The sequence below is a fragment of the Pelecanus crispus genome, chromosome 11 (genome assembly GCF_030463565.1).
Source record: "Pelecanus crispus isolate bPelCri1 chromosome 11, bPelCri1.pri, whole genome shotgun sequence".
Lineage (NCBI taxonomy): Eukaryota > Metazoa > Chordata > Aves > Pelecaniformes > Pelecanidae > Pelecanus > Pelecanus crispus.
Window position 1 is genome coordinate 15,455,236 of NC_134653.1, and position 16,373 is coordinate 15,471,608.

General features: G+C 35.6%; 1 protein-coding gene across 10 annotated transcripts in view; it reads right to left on the reverse strand.

Annotated features, from left to right (window-relative positions):
* The window catches only part of RBFOX1 (RNA binding fox-1 homolog 1), a 1,399,804-nt gene that overhangs the window by 107,526 nt on the left and 1,275,905 nt on the right, over positions 1–16,373 (reverse strand). The window lies entirely within an intron of this gene.

Below are 16,373 nucleotides of genomic sequence, written 5' to 3' on the forward strand. Positions count from 1 at the left end.
AGAAGCTGTTCTCTAAACAGGTGGACCAAGAACTAAAGCTACAAATGCACTGGGAGCTGAAAGCACTGGTAAATACAGACCCTTAGTGCTATAAGAAATCAATGGTTCAACTGCAGGTTGAAAATTACTACAGATTGGCTTTTTTCCCATGCATGTCGGTCAGCGCTGTATCCAGTTAGTTTGTAGCTCTGAGGTTTAAGATGTCATTTGTCATCTTCACCAAAAGGTCATTTCCACCAATTTGCTGCATGACTTTTTTCCTGGTTCCACTGGGAATGTATTTCTAATTTAAAAAAAACTAATAAAGTTACATATTTTAGCAGATTATTGATGAGTATTGCCTGAAGGGAACCACAGGATGAAAACTTTGGTATCCTATTGACTATAAAATGACACACTGCTACAAAAATCTTATTTATGTAAAAAACATTTGCTACAGATATTTATTAATACACAATTGCACACAATTGCAAGTTTCCAGCAACATTTTATGTTATAAATGTTAAAATAAGTTTTTGAAACTTGAATCCTTTAATGACTGTTGATTGCATTTGCAGGCACTTCATACAGAATTGAGATGCTCAATTTTACATAATCATTTCTAACTCAATCGATATATATGAGCTAAACAAATTTAATCTTGGTGAAATTTAATTTAGGTATGGACAACATTCAGAAAAAATCATGTGAGGCATGCCTACATCTGTATGCAGAAATATGTCTTCATATGTCAATTTTAATTTATCATTTCAGAGAATAAACATTCCTCTCTATCTTAAGACCCTGTGTCATGCTATTATTATTTGTTGATAGTTTTATTTATAGTTCACATTTCTCTTGACCTTTGTCCAGTCTTATTCAATACATACGTATCTCCATTTTAATAAAAATGTTTAGCGTTATCATCTCATAAATATTGAAGAAAAACAATTTAACACAAAAAATGAGGAAATACATCTAGCCCCTCAGAGAAACAAACATCATGAAACTGACTTCTTGAGCTAGCCAATTTAAATGAAATAGATATGTTCATATTATTGTCTAAGTATAGAATCATATTAGTATTTATCACTGAAATTATCAAATCAGCTAGCAGAACTGTGTGGAGGTGTAAACAATAATAACAAAGATTTTAAGAAAACCAGTACTAAAATCAGATGCCCCTGTATACAATCTTTCATTACAATATCTGAAGTAATTCTCTGTCAGTTTGAAATATATGCAGGAAAAAATGATCCAGAAAAGAAAATCCTTCACTAGTTTACATTCAGAAAACATTGTTACTGAAGCTAATGCAAGTTACATCTGATATAAAACTTTCCTTTGAGTCTCAGTTGCCTTCAACAGTGGAGCTGTACTCCTGAAGCACCTGTCAAGCATATCCAGTCCTTTAAGAGCTGCTGCTCCTTTTGGGGCAAGTGAGTCTTAGTTCATTCCATCTCACAACTAAAGGAACCCGTGCTCCAGTCTGCTGCCTCAGGATCAACCTGCACTACAAATTTCTGATATCAGAAGAAACTACTATAATTTACCAAAAAAGTAGTCATTTAACTGAAAAGAACCGTTTTCTAAAACATTTCAAAAAATAATTTTTTTTGTTTCACTTTCTAGCTTTTCCCCAAGAATTTTAAAAATTTATAAAAGTGAAGAAAATTGCTAAACAAGATATTCTTCTGGATAAAATAAACTTTAAAATTTCATATTTGGAGAAAATATTATCTCTCCTTGCCTTTTTTTTAAGACCTCATTAATCCAAATTTGCAATAGATTTCACCCAGAAATACATTCTTTAGGGGAAAAAAATGTATACATTAAAATCTTCATCCAGCTCTAATACAAACCCATTTCCCAGGTTACTCCTGACTGGACACAAGAGTGTCATCTCCCATCCTTAGCACTTGCGGCAAAGGCACCGCGTGCAATAAAACAGAATGTGCAGTGAACCTGAAATCAGAGAAGGCCTTTTGTACCCCATTTGGGCAGAAAAAACAATTCCATTCTCCTTCCCAGCAAATACAAATTTTCTCTATCCCTTTCCATCTATTACTGAAGACAGTGGGTCCTATAACGTTTCTTACAGTGGAATTGTGCGTGTTACACTTTCCCTCCATTCTTTTTCATTGACTAATCTCTTTCATTTTCTACAAAACAATGGTGGTGTAGACACAATCTTTCACCCTCAAATGCTGTTTTAAATGTAATAAAATGCTGTCACAGAATAGCTCTTTGCATGCCACTACAAAAAGAACGCTGTCCTCAATCTCAGCTTTTAAAGAGTAAATGGAACACAAACAGTAGGAATGCCTAAAATTGAACTAAACCTATTACCTCTTCCTGGACAAACTGAAAATATGTTGTATTAGAGTAACTTGAAAAAGCTTTACCGAGTCTTGATAATTCTTCTATAATCTGTAAACAAATACAAATTGGCTGCATATTTTCTAAGCCCACACCAAGTCTAGAGGAAGAACAGCTTAGCTGTAGTAGGAACAACCTGTAAAATATTTACAGGAAAAAAAGAAAGAGAAGAAAATCAATAGATTATTTTTTAAAATATACTCAGTGGCAAACTTAGTGCTACACTGAGTTTCTCATGTAAACATACCCGCATAAGGATAAAGCTCTTTAGAGTTTTAAATTTTTTTTTAAAAAAAGCTCATTAAATTTAAAAAAAAAAAAATGCTCTAAATAGCACGTTTTTTCCTGCTGCACCAATCAAGTTATTTCTCAGAGAGAAAGAGCTTGTGAATGTCTTCTAGGCATTATTTGATTAAGTTGACAATATTATGTGAGCAATGGTTGAGTACCCACTGTGCTGTACTTTTGACCAAATTGATTTGTGTAATGAACACTTGCTCTGTCTCTTCTCTAGCCTGAACAGGGCTCTTGATTTAACCAGTGGTGCTGGAAGCCAAGTGAATTTACAGCCCCCACAGTCATTCTCTCTCAATCTGGAGAGAATAGCAGCAGCAGTACATGAGCAAGCATAATTCAATACATTGTGCTATAAGCTCAGAAAATAATATCAGAGAGCTCTGCAATATACCTGTTTGATTTGATTTGTAAACCTGATAAAAAAGCAATCGAGAAAAGTTCAGCAGAAAAAATATATATGCATCCTGAGCAAAAATGTAACCATACCAAATGTGTACAAAGAACTGAAAAAATCATGCATAGTAAATCAACTTCATACTTTCCTTAGATAATATTGCGCATTTTCCATTTAAAAAGGTCTAGATTCTGAAAAGTTACCTTTCCATTAAAAAGTGAGCAAAGAGAACAATTTAAAACTGAGTTTGGGACTTTCTGAAAATACTGTTTCCCAAATATACTACGAATAGTGTAATGACAAATGTGATGGGCTTGTATCTTTCCTGTTTTCTTAAGTAGATTGACTGATTAATTAATCATATGGGTTTTGATAAATTTATATTCTGAAAAGTCCCAGCCCTGCCATGTGCCTCCCAGAAGCATAACAACGTAGAGGAAAAGGAGTTAACTATGCAGATACATCTGTTTGTACTTAAATGTTTACGCAAAGGTGTGACACAAGAAAAAAATTCTATCACTGTGCTTTTTTACAGCTGTGATAATCATTACCAGAAGTATCAGTGACTTTTCTTGTCAACTGCATCTCTGTTATCCTTTTCTCATGAACAAAGATCAATAGTAAAAGTCTCATTGCTTTCAGGATATTATAAGGTGAGACTATTTTTTCAAATTAGTTCTAAAGATAAAAATATTTTAAGTACCTCATATTGCAAGGCATGCAGCTCATGCCACATCTATTTATCCCCTTAAGAATCCATTTCTGTTCTTTGTGCTGATCTACTGCAAAGTGCACATAGATGTGGGACTTGCCGTTATGCACAAAGAAATGTAATAGTATAATCATGACTGCATTTGATAATGTTGCTAGATTTCCAGTGTAACTGTGAATACTTCGTATTCCAGGAATGCTTGGTTTCAGAGATACTGAGACTTAAACCCTGCAGGGGAAACCCTGACCTTCTTGTTTTCAGTGATAAAATTCCCTTTTATTTCAGCTGGGTCAGAACTTCACCCCAATATTATACCCACTTGACAAAATAATTTCACCATTCCCATTAATTTCACTCAATTTCACAGATTACAAGAGGTATAATGTTCCTTGTTTTCATATCCTTTACAATTTTACTATCCAAAGCACCAAATGAAAACAAACCAAAGCAATTACTTTGTCACCACACCCTATGACAGTTCTGAAAAGAAACAGAGCAGCTAAGTCCCTGTTTTGTCCTGTGTCTAAAGCACTGAGCTATCTATCACACTGGCTACTGTCCAGTCTATTAGTGCATAAAAGCAATCCTCCCTTCCATTTCACTACTGGCAAAGTATGTTGTTCACTTGTGCCTATCATTCTTATTAATAATATACATCTTTCAAAGTTGAGATGAAATGTGAGACATATACTTAGCTTGCAAGCTGTATGGCGTTTTGGTGACCCAAGTGATGAAACTGGATGGACTAGCAAGCCTGATTGTTTTGCACAGGCAGAACAGATTTATTCATAATGTTGTGCTTCACAAGAAAGTAATTGCTTCATGTAGAATGGCATTTAGAAACAAGGGCAAGAAAAAGTGGCTGCTTTTCTGTATGAGCTAGTCCAAAATTCTAACCACCTAATGAAAGTATTTGCCTTAAATAAGTTTCATATCAGACAAGGAAGTTCACCTTTCTTTTCTCCCAGACATAGGGGACCAGAGTAGCCCCTACACAATTCCAGTTCTGCATGTCTCATACTACATTTGATATAAGTGCATGTGGTCTGAGCAGTAATGGAGTCTGACAACAAAGCTTTATTGAGGGAGTAAGAAAGATGATCAACAACATGCCCATATGGCAACTCACCCAATCACCAATAGCAAACACTGGATCTATAAGCGATGCTATGGCTCCAGTGGGCTGCCAGGGACACTTAGTGTCTCGGTCATCTGACAGCAACACCCAATCACGCAAATGCCTTTTGAACATGGGCAAGAGTCACACCACCCCTTGACTCCACCAGCGTCAGTGTGATTTGAAAGAATTGTACCTTGCATGAATAATACGGACAGCATCCGGCCCACACTGCTGATGTCGGTCAGAGGCAGGGTGTCAGCAGTCTGTCTGCACTGCCGGTATTGGTCAAGGGATAGGATGTCAGGAGGCAGGGTGTCAGCGCACCTTTTTTAAGTGAGAAGAGACAACAACCTCCCCTCTGGAATATTTTATGTTAGAGGTCCTTGATCATCCAGATTAATACAATTTACTGCCAGGAAGACAATTTAAGGTGGTTGACTCTGACTGGGACATTTGTTTTAGATATACTGCAACACACAAGCATACCCCAGTAGAATCCCTTAATCCAATTTACAGGCAAATGAAAAAGAACCTGAATAATTTTGTGCTTTTCTTCAGCATTTTCTATGGTTCCTGCTATTGAACATGCTTTGGGGCTTCAGCGTACTGGGTATTGTTCCAGGTTGAGGACTTTAAAGCAGTACTGATTACTACTTTCATTTCTAGATGGATGCATTCTGGATGCTGATACCACAGGCTACAAGAAAGTACTTCTATTATTGTGATAGCTTATGCACAGAAAGCTAGCAGCCTGAATAAGAGATCATTAATTTTGAGGACAGATAGGAGCAATAAGATAGGTTTCTTAAGCTTCTGGTACTGCAGGGCAACCAAAGAGTTATTAATTACTTGGCTATGTTAATTATTTCCCCAATCTATCTTCCTTAACCATATGGAATATAGCCCTTACATAGTGCTTTACATCGCCATTGCTGGCTCATCATTTTTGTTCTAAAATAGTCAGCAGGATATCAGGGAATAGCGTATCAGTCATGCTTGGAGTGGAATCACCAGAAACCATTAATGTTTTGGATTCTGAATGTGTTGTCTCAAAACTTAGGCAAAATTTGCTGGTATAAAGAGCAGATATGATTTTTAAAAGAATATTCATAATAGGTTTTAATAGAGTTTTGAGTAACTAACCAGTTGCCAAGTTCAGTTAAGGACATCCAGTTGACATCAGTGTACCAATGACTCGAAATGGGAGAAGGAATTATAGTAGGTTGCCTTAATGAATTATTTATTGTTTGCATCGATTCAATAACTATTTCTGACCGCCTACTGATCGCATCCATGAATCACAACAACAACAAGTAACAAAACCATTCTCTAATCAGCATGCACCCTGGCTCCATTAGCCAAGGAGGAAATGTATACACTCTATGCACATTTTTAGAAGTTCATTCTACATCCACAAAACCTAAATTATTGTGATATTTTCACAGGATAATTTAAAAATAAATTCTTTGGGTTTATCCTCAGAAAAAAAATTTAAGTGGACACACTAGGAAACATTTTACTGGTCAAAGAGGAAAAGCATTAATTTAATCCAAATGAACTATCTTAAGCAGTAATACATAGACACAAAGAAATAGTAATTTTGTTATTCCTCTTTCATCTATTAGTCAGAAGACTATTACTTTTGATGTAATTCTTGTTGCTCTTTCAAAGCACTTCAATAGCAGGAATGAAGTGTTTAAAAATAACTTTTTTTCAATACTTGAAAGACTCACATAAAATCAAGACAGGCGACAAATGAAAACGTATCAAAAAATACCATGAAAATAAATATAGAAGTTTTGATTAGAGTCGGTTAAAGGGTTTTTATCACTTGAATGGGAGCTCTAGCTTCACACTGCACAAGCTTGTTTGATAAATTCATCAACGTATTACAAGACAAAAAGCTATCAGTATCCTCAGCACTAAAAAATTACTTGCTCATGTAACCTTTGCCTACAAAACACTCAACGCATTTACATCCTAAATTCATCTCTGTTATTTCTCTCGTGATGGAGCTTGTTTCCTCTTATGTGCCTAAAAAGAAACATAATGCTAAGGCTGTGGTTTCATGATCAACTAAAGCCTCAATGACACACCTGATACAAAGCCCTGCCTTTCATCCCGCCTTGTGTTTACTCCAGAGTTTGTATAGATGAGCGTTGGTTCAGACCCATTGATCCAACTGGAAACTTACATTTCATTAAATGAATTTGTGATTTCATCCAATTCACAACTGAAGAAAGGGACAAATATATGTAGATGATGTTGGGTAACAGAAAGCTGGAGGACAGGCCTATTTCTATGGCAGCAGAGCCTTAGGTCACCTTAAGCCAGTTTGGAAACTGCCACTTAACCTGACCACAGAGGACTTCAGGGCTTACAGAGTTATACAGATAAATTATATAAAACAGGAGTTGAAATGCTTCCTCTGGAAGTATTAATAGGGAATGGATATGATATGTTCTAAATATCAAAAAATACAGATCTGCCATCTAAAAATGTGTACCAGTAAGTAACAAAGTGAAGTGGGGTAAAGTTTAAGCAAAGAGGGGTAAAACAGATGAAGAAATATAGAAATGTTTTGTAAAGCTTATAGGTAAATATGCCTAATAGTTATGAAAGTTCTAAAACACCTTCTAAGTTACACTTTGAAAGACAATTGCATACTGGCAGTAAATCAGGACACAACGCTCTTGAGACCAAGACTTTCTGACTGATGCAAAGCTTGTGGCAATAACTTGGTTACTGGAAACCCACTCATTCTCCCTAAATAAGTTTTCCTATCCAACTCAGTTATTACCTTAATATATGAAGAAATTATTCACAAAACATCATAACTCAATACACAGGAAGGTGACGGTACTTTTATGTGTGGTCATTCATTCATGCACAAGCATCACTGTTACAAAATAGAATGAGATTCTTTTCTTAAATGTTCAAATTAGCTCAAAAATTCTTGCAAGAATTATCCCTCATAAGTCAACATTATAGAAGGTTGCAAGCTGCAATAAAGCTTATAAAATTTTTGTTCTGGCAACGGGCTCTATCTAGACAAAAATATCTTTTAAAGTCTGTGACTACCTTGTACAATGCTGTGACATTTAACGATATTTGTCCAAATGAAAAATCATTAATGAAATACTATACTACACAGCTTCAAAGGACATTACTTCCTTTAAAAGAAAGGGAAGAAGTGTCTTTAGATAGAACATTTTCAGTTTTGGCTACAAAGAATTGTTTAGAAAGCAATGTTTACCCTCAGCTGGAATCAATGTACTATAGTTTCTGGAATTCCCCCCCTGAACTAGACTTATGTCATGCATGTAAAGTCCTTTTTTGTAAGAGTTGTGTTGACACAACCAACTGCTGAGTGAACTTGTGAGAGCAGAGTTTCATGCTGAGAGAGAATGGTTGATTGCTACAGTGCAAGCTCATGAAAAGAAAGAAAATGTGACAGCATGATAAAAGGTTTCTCATTGTTTGACCCCTCACCTATTCCTGAATTCCTGCTGTGACTTTCCATTTGCTCACTTGCATGTCTTAGCCCAAGGAGTCAATTCTTGAGCCCTCTGAAACACAGAAGAATTTCTGGGTTTTCCATGTCACAAAAAGACACTTTCTAAATCACATTGCTTTTTTTATACCGAGGTATACACTAACTTAACAAACACCAGTTCAGCTCCTACACAGGCCAGTAATTTTTTCAAACTTAGTTTACTGCCATTCCATGAAAAAATAGGTGGATTTATTTTTCTTATTCGTTATGTTTGGCACTTTCATATCTTAGCATGTTGCAACAAAATGCAAGCAGCATTTCAAAAGAGATACAATGTTTTGGATGGAAAAGCATGTTTGTGCCTGCTGTGTTCTGGTGCTATCCTTCCTATAGAACACTCGATGCACTATCACAGTTAATAGAACGTGTCTAAAGTTTTCCACAAGCCCAACCAAAGTCAGAGAAGTCCACAACATGGAACATTATGCTTTACATAAACTAGAAGCAGACTTTTTCATCCTTCTCTTCAAGCTCATCCGACACCTTTCCTTTGTTAATAAGGAAGATGATTTAAAGTTTTAGATAATACTCCTTCTTCCTTCCCTTGTCCCATTTAAAAAAAAAAAAAAAAAAATCTAAACAGTACTGGATGGTTCAATGACTTTGTAAAGAGTTTAAATCACCATTTCAAATCTAGCTGTGAATGCTAATCTTATGGTGGACTCTGCTTGATCATATGAATGCTGCTTCACCAATACAGCCTTTACTGCAGAATAGGGCAACAACTTTGATTACTGATACTAAAGTTTAAGGAAGCATCTTTTGAAGAAGTGGAAACAGAACTCAGATCCCTTTGAAATCAAGTTTTCCTTTCCTGGAAAAGACAAGTTCTCAGGAAAAAGGGCAAAGAAAACACTCTCTAATAGCAACCCTTGAATCAGGAGAGTTAGCACTGAGAGTTTAAAGCTTTTTCCTATCTTTCCCTATTTCTCACAATGAGCTTGCCAACAGACCTCTTCCCTTGTTCATCTTCAAGCACAGCAACAAGAAATTCCTCAGTCAGGATGTCCCTTTTTTCATTTAACATCTGTACAGAAAAGCCATTAGCCATAATAGTCTCAAACAGTTTTGCTATCTGTAATTCACTTCAGGAATCAGTATAGGATGTTACAGCCATGCTCCCTCAGCCATTACTGCAGAGTTTCATCTTCTCTTGAATTCTCAGAAATGGGACTCAGTCTAGTAATGTTGTCTGCAGATTAAACAAAACTGGGTGGAGTGACTGATAGACCAGAGGGTTGTGCTACCATGCAGAGGGACCTCAACAGGCTGTAAAAATAGGCCAACAGGAACCTCATGAAGTTCAACAAAGAGAAGTACAAAGTCCTGCGCCTGGGGAGGAACAACCCCATGCACAGGGGAGTGACTGGCTGAAAAGCAGCCCTGCAGAAAAAGACATGGGAGTCCTAGAAGACAAATGGAACACGAGTCAGTAATGTGTGAGGGATTGGAGTATCTGACAAACAAGTAGGGAATGAGAGAGCTGGGACTGTTGAGCCTGGAAAAGAGGAAGACTTGGAAGGGTCTTATCAATGTGCATAAATACCTGATGGGAGGGACTAAAGATGAAGGAGCTAGACTCTTGTCAGTGGTGCCCAGTGACAAGACAAGAGGCAATGAGTAAAAGCTGAAGTACAGGACATTCTGCTTAGTGCTGGGAAAAAAAATTCCTGTGAGCGTGATCTAACACTAGAACAAATTTCCCAGAGAGCTTATGGAGCTCCATCCTTAGAGGTATTCAACACCCAACTGGACTCAGTCCTGAACAACCTACTCTAGTTGATCCTGCTTGATTTGTCAGCAAATCAAGATCGGGTTCAGTGATGACAATCAGGCTTGGACCAGCCCAGTGATCAGCAGGCAGCTACCCAGTGGTGGGGCAGATCTGAGGTCAGAACAGGACAGAGCAGATCAATCAGCAGGTCAGAGTCCAGTTCAGCAAGGTCCCATGGCCAGGCAGGGCAGGGCTGGGGCTGAGCTGCAGACCAGTGCTCCCACACTGTTGCAGGGGCAGGAGCTGAGGGCCCTGGGCTGGACTGAAATGGAGCTCCTGGATCATGGGTGGGAGTGTGCTGGGAACCCCAGGGGAGGCTGAGCAGGGCCAGTAAGGCCTAGCAGTGCCCTCAGGGCCCTGACAAGGATCAATTCATAAAGGCTGATGCCAGAATATCATGAGAAAACAACAAAAACTAAAAAGGGAGTGGGAAAAAACTTCATTTGGATGGGCAAAAATTTCCTGCTTGACACAAATTAGTGCTCTTGTCCTTTGCAAATTAGGTACATAAATGCATTTTATTCTTACACATAGACTGATTCTCCTTTTCTGACTCACAGTTGCTCACTTGAATCAATATGCTTTTGGTTTTAATTTAACAGTACGGCATTAAGTGGATTCTTTTATTTTGAATGCTGTCATCAAGAATGAAGTTTCTGCAGATCAAATTTATGCCCTCCAATTTAATGATGTAAACCCACTTTCTTTTGATTATTCTTCATTTGCACCTGTCCAGCCTCACAGTATTGAGAATGCTACTCAAATTTACCTGACTTGGTTCACAAATCTGTTGCAGGTGTAAATGAAGAAAAAGAATACAACATGTACTCTCTAAGCCACATCACCTCTGAAAAAACTAATTTACTAGCTGAACAAAATATTTGCTATTGAGATCATCGAAGCGTTAATAATGTAATACAATAATAAGATTTGGGGTTAATTTTCAAACAGAACTTTAGTCTAAACAAGTGAGATAAAAAATTCACTTTAGTTGCTACTTATATGGAACAACCCACACAACAAAAAATTCTAAAGCTATTGGCAACAGCTCTGAGTTGCTCATTGCAATTATCTGGGCCAATCTTGCATTCTCTGCACACACTATTTCTTCTGAAAAAATATTGTTTCAAATACCAGGCATCACAAATGTAATCATGCAAATGGTTGTCCTGATCCATATCTGACATCAGTTACTTCGAAAGATGCAAGAAACCCTCTGGAAAGGCAACTATTCAGCAAAGCTCCCCCCTCAAAAGAAGTTCTTTCCATTACCCCAAGTGGGAATGTGATCTTTCTGAAATATGCCAGGATTACCTCTTAAAATACTCTGTATATCCTTTTCTAAGTACAGGTGGGGTTATTATTCCGTTAATTACTATTTGGTTTTATGCTACATATATTTAGGCATTTGTAAAGACATTGCTTTTCATTCTTTCCTGCATCATATATGCCAAACATATATTATTTCATAAAAGTACTTAACTGTCCTGGAACACATAGTTTCCACAACTCTTCACCTACCTCTGTTAGGGGGTCTTGCATGCATTGCATTTTAAAAAATTATTTATAAAAAAAAAATCAGTTCAGGACATCCCTTTTTCCTCTTCTGCTATCATGCTTAGTGCTTCATGAAAATCCTCACAATACTAAGAAGCGGTCAGAATTTGAACAGCTTGTTAATCTTCACAATGATCTTGCAGGAATATTACAGATGTACCAAGTGTGCCCAGATACTTTCTGAGGTATAGAAAATATCCCATACATGCTGAGAACCATGTTTTCAATGACTTGTGCAAAAGAGAAACAAATTCTTAGACACAGAAAAAGGTAAGCCTTCACACCTTTGCTTGAAATTGCAGTAGAATAAACATTATGCAAACACACTGCTGGCAAGTGAGAACCATATGTCATCTTTTCCCATCACTGTTCTACAACATCTAGCATTTGATGGGCACAACCCAAATAAACAAGACACTCTTCAGAGAGGAAGGATTAATATGCTACAGGAAGGCACTCCAGCATAATCACTTTTCTCATTGTGCATTGATTTACATAGTTACACTATTTTCCTTTTAAATCTCACTTGTGTATCTAAGGTTCCCATATTCCTCTCTTGCACATTCTCTTTACGTATATATATAGTATACAGTATAATAGTATAACTATGTAAATAAAGATATTTATATATTTCTTTTTTGTGCAATCATGATTACTGCATCATTTCTTAGTTCTTAGGATTTTTACTCCTTTCTGCTTTACAGAGTCCGTTCCACCATTTATCCTGAACCTGCGTAACACAACTGAAGTCTCTCTATACACACTTTGTTTCACATATTAGTAACTGTAAGCTGTAATTCTCACCACATTCCTTGAATTACAGCTAAAGTCTACTTTATTATTTCCTGCCATTTGAAAGGAAAAAGGAACATAACTTAAGAAAAACTAACAAAAGAATACTATTGCCAGATGTCCATCACACAGTCAGCTTATCAGCCACCACCCTCTGTGGGAATAATGCCAGGTTCTGATATCCCAAAGCTAGTCTTTCATGAAAGTTAAGGAATTATTTTTCCATTTTTTTCCATTGTACTTCAAACCTTTACTGCAAAAGAAAGCCCCACCAATCCTTACAAGTCAACCATCTACATAGGTTAGCAGACTGAAACTGGAAAAGAAAAAAAAAAACAAAAAGAAAAGAAAAGAAAATATTTTTCAGTTATTTCTTTTGAAACCTGTTTCTAAACCTAAGCTTGCTTCCTTAACCTGTATAAAAATCTCAGCCAAACAGATTTTTAGTTCCTTCAGCAAACTTAGGGACATCCAAGTACTTTTAGCTTCAATGTTGCTATAGAAAACATTTAGTAATCTAAAATACACTCAAAAGAAGCCATTTCACAGTCTTTTTTGTTCTTTTCTAGGTATGGAATTTTCATTCTACTTTATACTCTTACTGCATTTACCACTTTTTAAGGGAAAAAAGGTTTGGCCATTCAGTTTGACAACCAAGCCTACGCTGTATATACTGTACTTCAGGAATATGAGGAAATCACAAGGGGTTTTCAATCTATAAAGACAGACTTTATTCAGGATGAGCTAAGAATCTTCTTTTTGTGAGTAGAACTTAGACACTAATATGAGAGGAAACTACAGCAATAATTAACACCTATAGGGAGTAAAACTCATTTAGAAATATAACAAACTGAGAATACTTAAACTGACTTCATCCAGAGAAAGATAAAAGAATAGTTTACAGAAATATGGCATGAATTGCATTTACATTTAGTATTATCTACTTTTGTAACACCTCCCCATTCCTCTACTTCTAAAGGAAATACTGTCAAAATTGCTCTTTGTTGGACTTCTGGAAATGGATTTACAACTAAAATTGTAAATTATAACCTTTACTGTCTTGCTCATTTCCATCTCAGTAAAGAATTCACGTGCTCCAGAACACTGTGCATCTCTTGACCACTCAATAGCTAGAGAAAAAGTATCACAAGCATTTTTAATTATTATTTATAAAATGAAAGAAAGAAAAGCAGGTCAAAAAATGAGATTCACAACTGGTAGGTATGATTTGAAATTCCTTCAGTTATTTGCATAACCATCCAATATGGTTTAATGACTGCAGTTATGAGATGATATAAATTCATGAAGAATATATATTTATTAACGCATATACTCAAGACTCTCATTCTTCCCCAGTTAGAATGTCAGGTGAACATTTCAGCTGAAAGAAAATGAGTTGTGAGCTAAAGATGAGCAGTTCTGTCTCACCTGACTTACTCATGTGAAGAACCTCTAATAGACATTGTGGGGTGCATGCATTAAATTAGAAACCACACCATTGATTTTTTTCAAATTTCCTTTAAATAAAAAGGAAGAAGAAAAGGTTAATTAAGTTCCCCCATGCAATTCTATTAAGAATACCCACGATTACTGTAGCATGAGGAGGATATTTAATTCAAAAAAAAAAAAAAAAAAAAAAAGAAGAGGCACTACTGAAATATACAGCTAGTCAATAAGAATGACTGAACAGCTGTGGCTGCTTTAATGTAATACAGACTCTGAGAATACTATAGCAAAAAAACCCTAACAAACAAAATAAACAAACTAAGTTTCTGCCCATAAGTATGATACAGAAAGCCTCATAACTTAATATACAAGTATGAGTTGGTAATATATAATACTTTTTTGTGTTATCATCAAAATCCTGTATTTTGTAATACAAAGCGGCACTTGACAATATGAGTCATATATCCATAACTTGATATACTGGCCTACTGGGGTTTTGTTATTTGGATTTCTAGCTTGACCAATTGTCTCAAAATAAAATAAACCACCTCAAAATTTGTTAAGAAATACATTATTTTCAGAGATGTTATGGAGGCTTTTATGAGATGCGTATTTCACTTTCTGTTCTCTCACAGGTATTCTGTGCTAATTCTGTCAGAGCAGAAACTGCTCACAGTGTTCTTTGCAAATTTAAATATGGTTTTAAACTAAAAATAATTATCTACAGGGAATTACTAAAGAAATATTTGCACAATCCAAACACTATCAACTTTTAAATTGTATCTTAATAAGAACAGAATGTGTTGATTTTCAACATCTAAAAATAATAATAAAAAATAACCAGGCTTCTGCATTAGGAGATCGATGTACCTATATCAAATATTTTCCTGTAGACATTTTTCTTAATTCCTCAAAACTATTTAATATCCTGTAGATACAGGTGTACTTCACTAAGAGAATAAATTGAAAGTAAAATACTTCTTTTGTAACCAGAGAGCAGAGAAGGCAGAAAGAAAGTGTCAACAGTCTGCAAATAAAGGTTTTTCATATTTAATTCCAGATTTTATTAACTGCTTCAATTCAGCCTGGCCAAGACATGGCACTTCATTGAAAAGAGTGGAACTGACTGAAAAGATTAATTACATTAAAATTATCCTAATCTGTCATAAGCTCTGATATAAGAGTAAGAGGAAGTAATTTGCTTCAGTAAAAGGCAATGATCACCAAAGCATGAAAATTAACACTTCACAGAGGTAGATATTAAATGAGAAATATTAGCTGCATCAGCATATTGGAGACAACTATAAACTGCAGAAGACTTCTAAGACTGAGAAATACTATAGTTTATTATGATAAAGTCAATTTTATCATTCAGTAAATGCTCACTTTGTGAATTTAGCACTGTATTTCTTTCTTCTCAAAGTTAAATTGCATTACCGCTTTACAGAATTTATACCACTTCTGTTTCCTTTATGCATTATTGCTTACTTTATCTCATGGAAACTTATTAATACACAGAAGACAAAGAATCACTGAGTATTACTTTATTACTTACTTTGAATACACAGACAATATCTATGACATATGCTCTTCAGAAATTATATTAGTCAAAACCAGTTTTTTATCATTTTCAGTCAGTGTGCACTTATGAGCAGATAAGAGCCTTTTTTTTATTATTTTTACAATGAGAAATAAATATAAAAAGATAAGTACAACTACACAGTGAAGATACTCCGGCTTTACATTCTTGTATTACAGAATAAATTCAACCCAAAGATTTTATAACCACTAGCATTCATACTGAAAGGTACTAATGCATCATTATGATCTAGCAGGTTGCTCGCTGTGTTTTACAGCCTTTCACACTACATTAACCTTTTGTACCTCAAGTATTTATGACCTCATAAGTAAGTATTTATCAAACTGAAAGCTCATATACAGCACTTTATTTTAGCTATCATTGTTTAGGAACATTTATAATTTCTTTTTGCCTGAATTTAAAATCACTTCAGTACACAGTCCATATTTTTCATGAAATGCAAAGTAAAACTGTTCTTCCACTATCCATGAAAATGACTAGACACAAAATTGCCAAACGTCTCAAATATTGTCTCATGCCAATGTGAAGAAATCCTTCTCATGCAAATTTTATTCTAAAATAAAATAAGAATTTTTTAGAAACAGCAAATTATTTGTTATGTTTTCTGCAATATTCAACAGCGTACCATAGTGAAAAAATACACAGAATTACTCCTAGTACAAGAATCATTGCAATTCTGAAGTCATAGATTCTCCAACTACATATCATGCGCTGTATTTAAAAAACCCTCCACAAAATACAGCAATTCAGGCAGTATGTATGCTGTG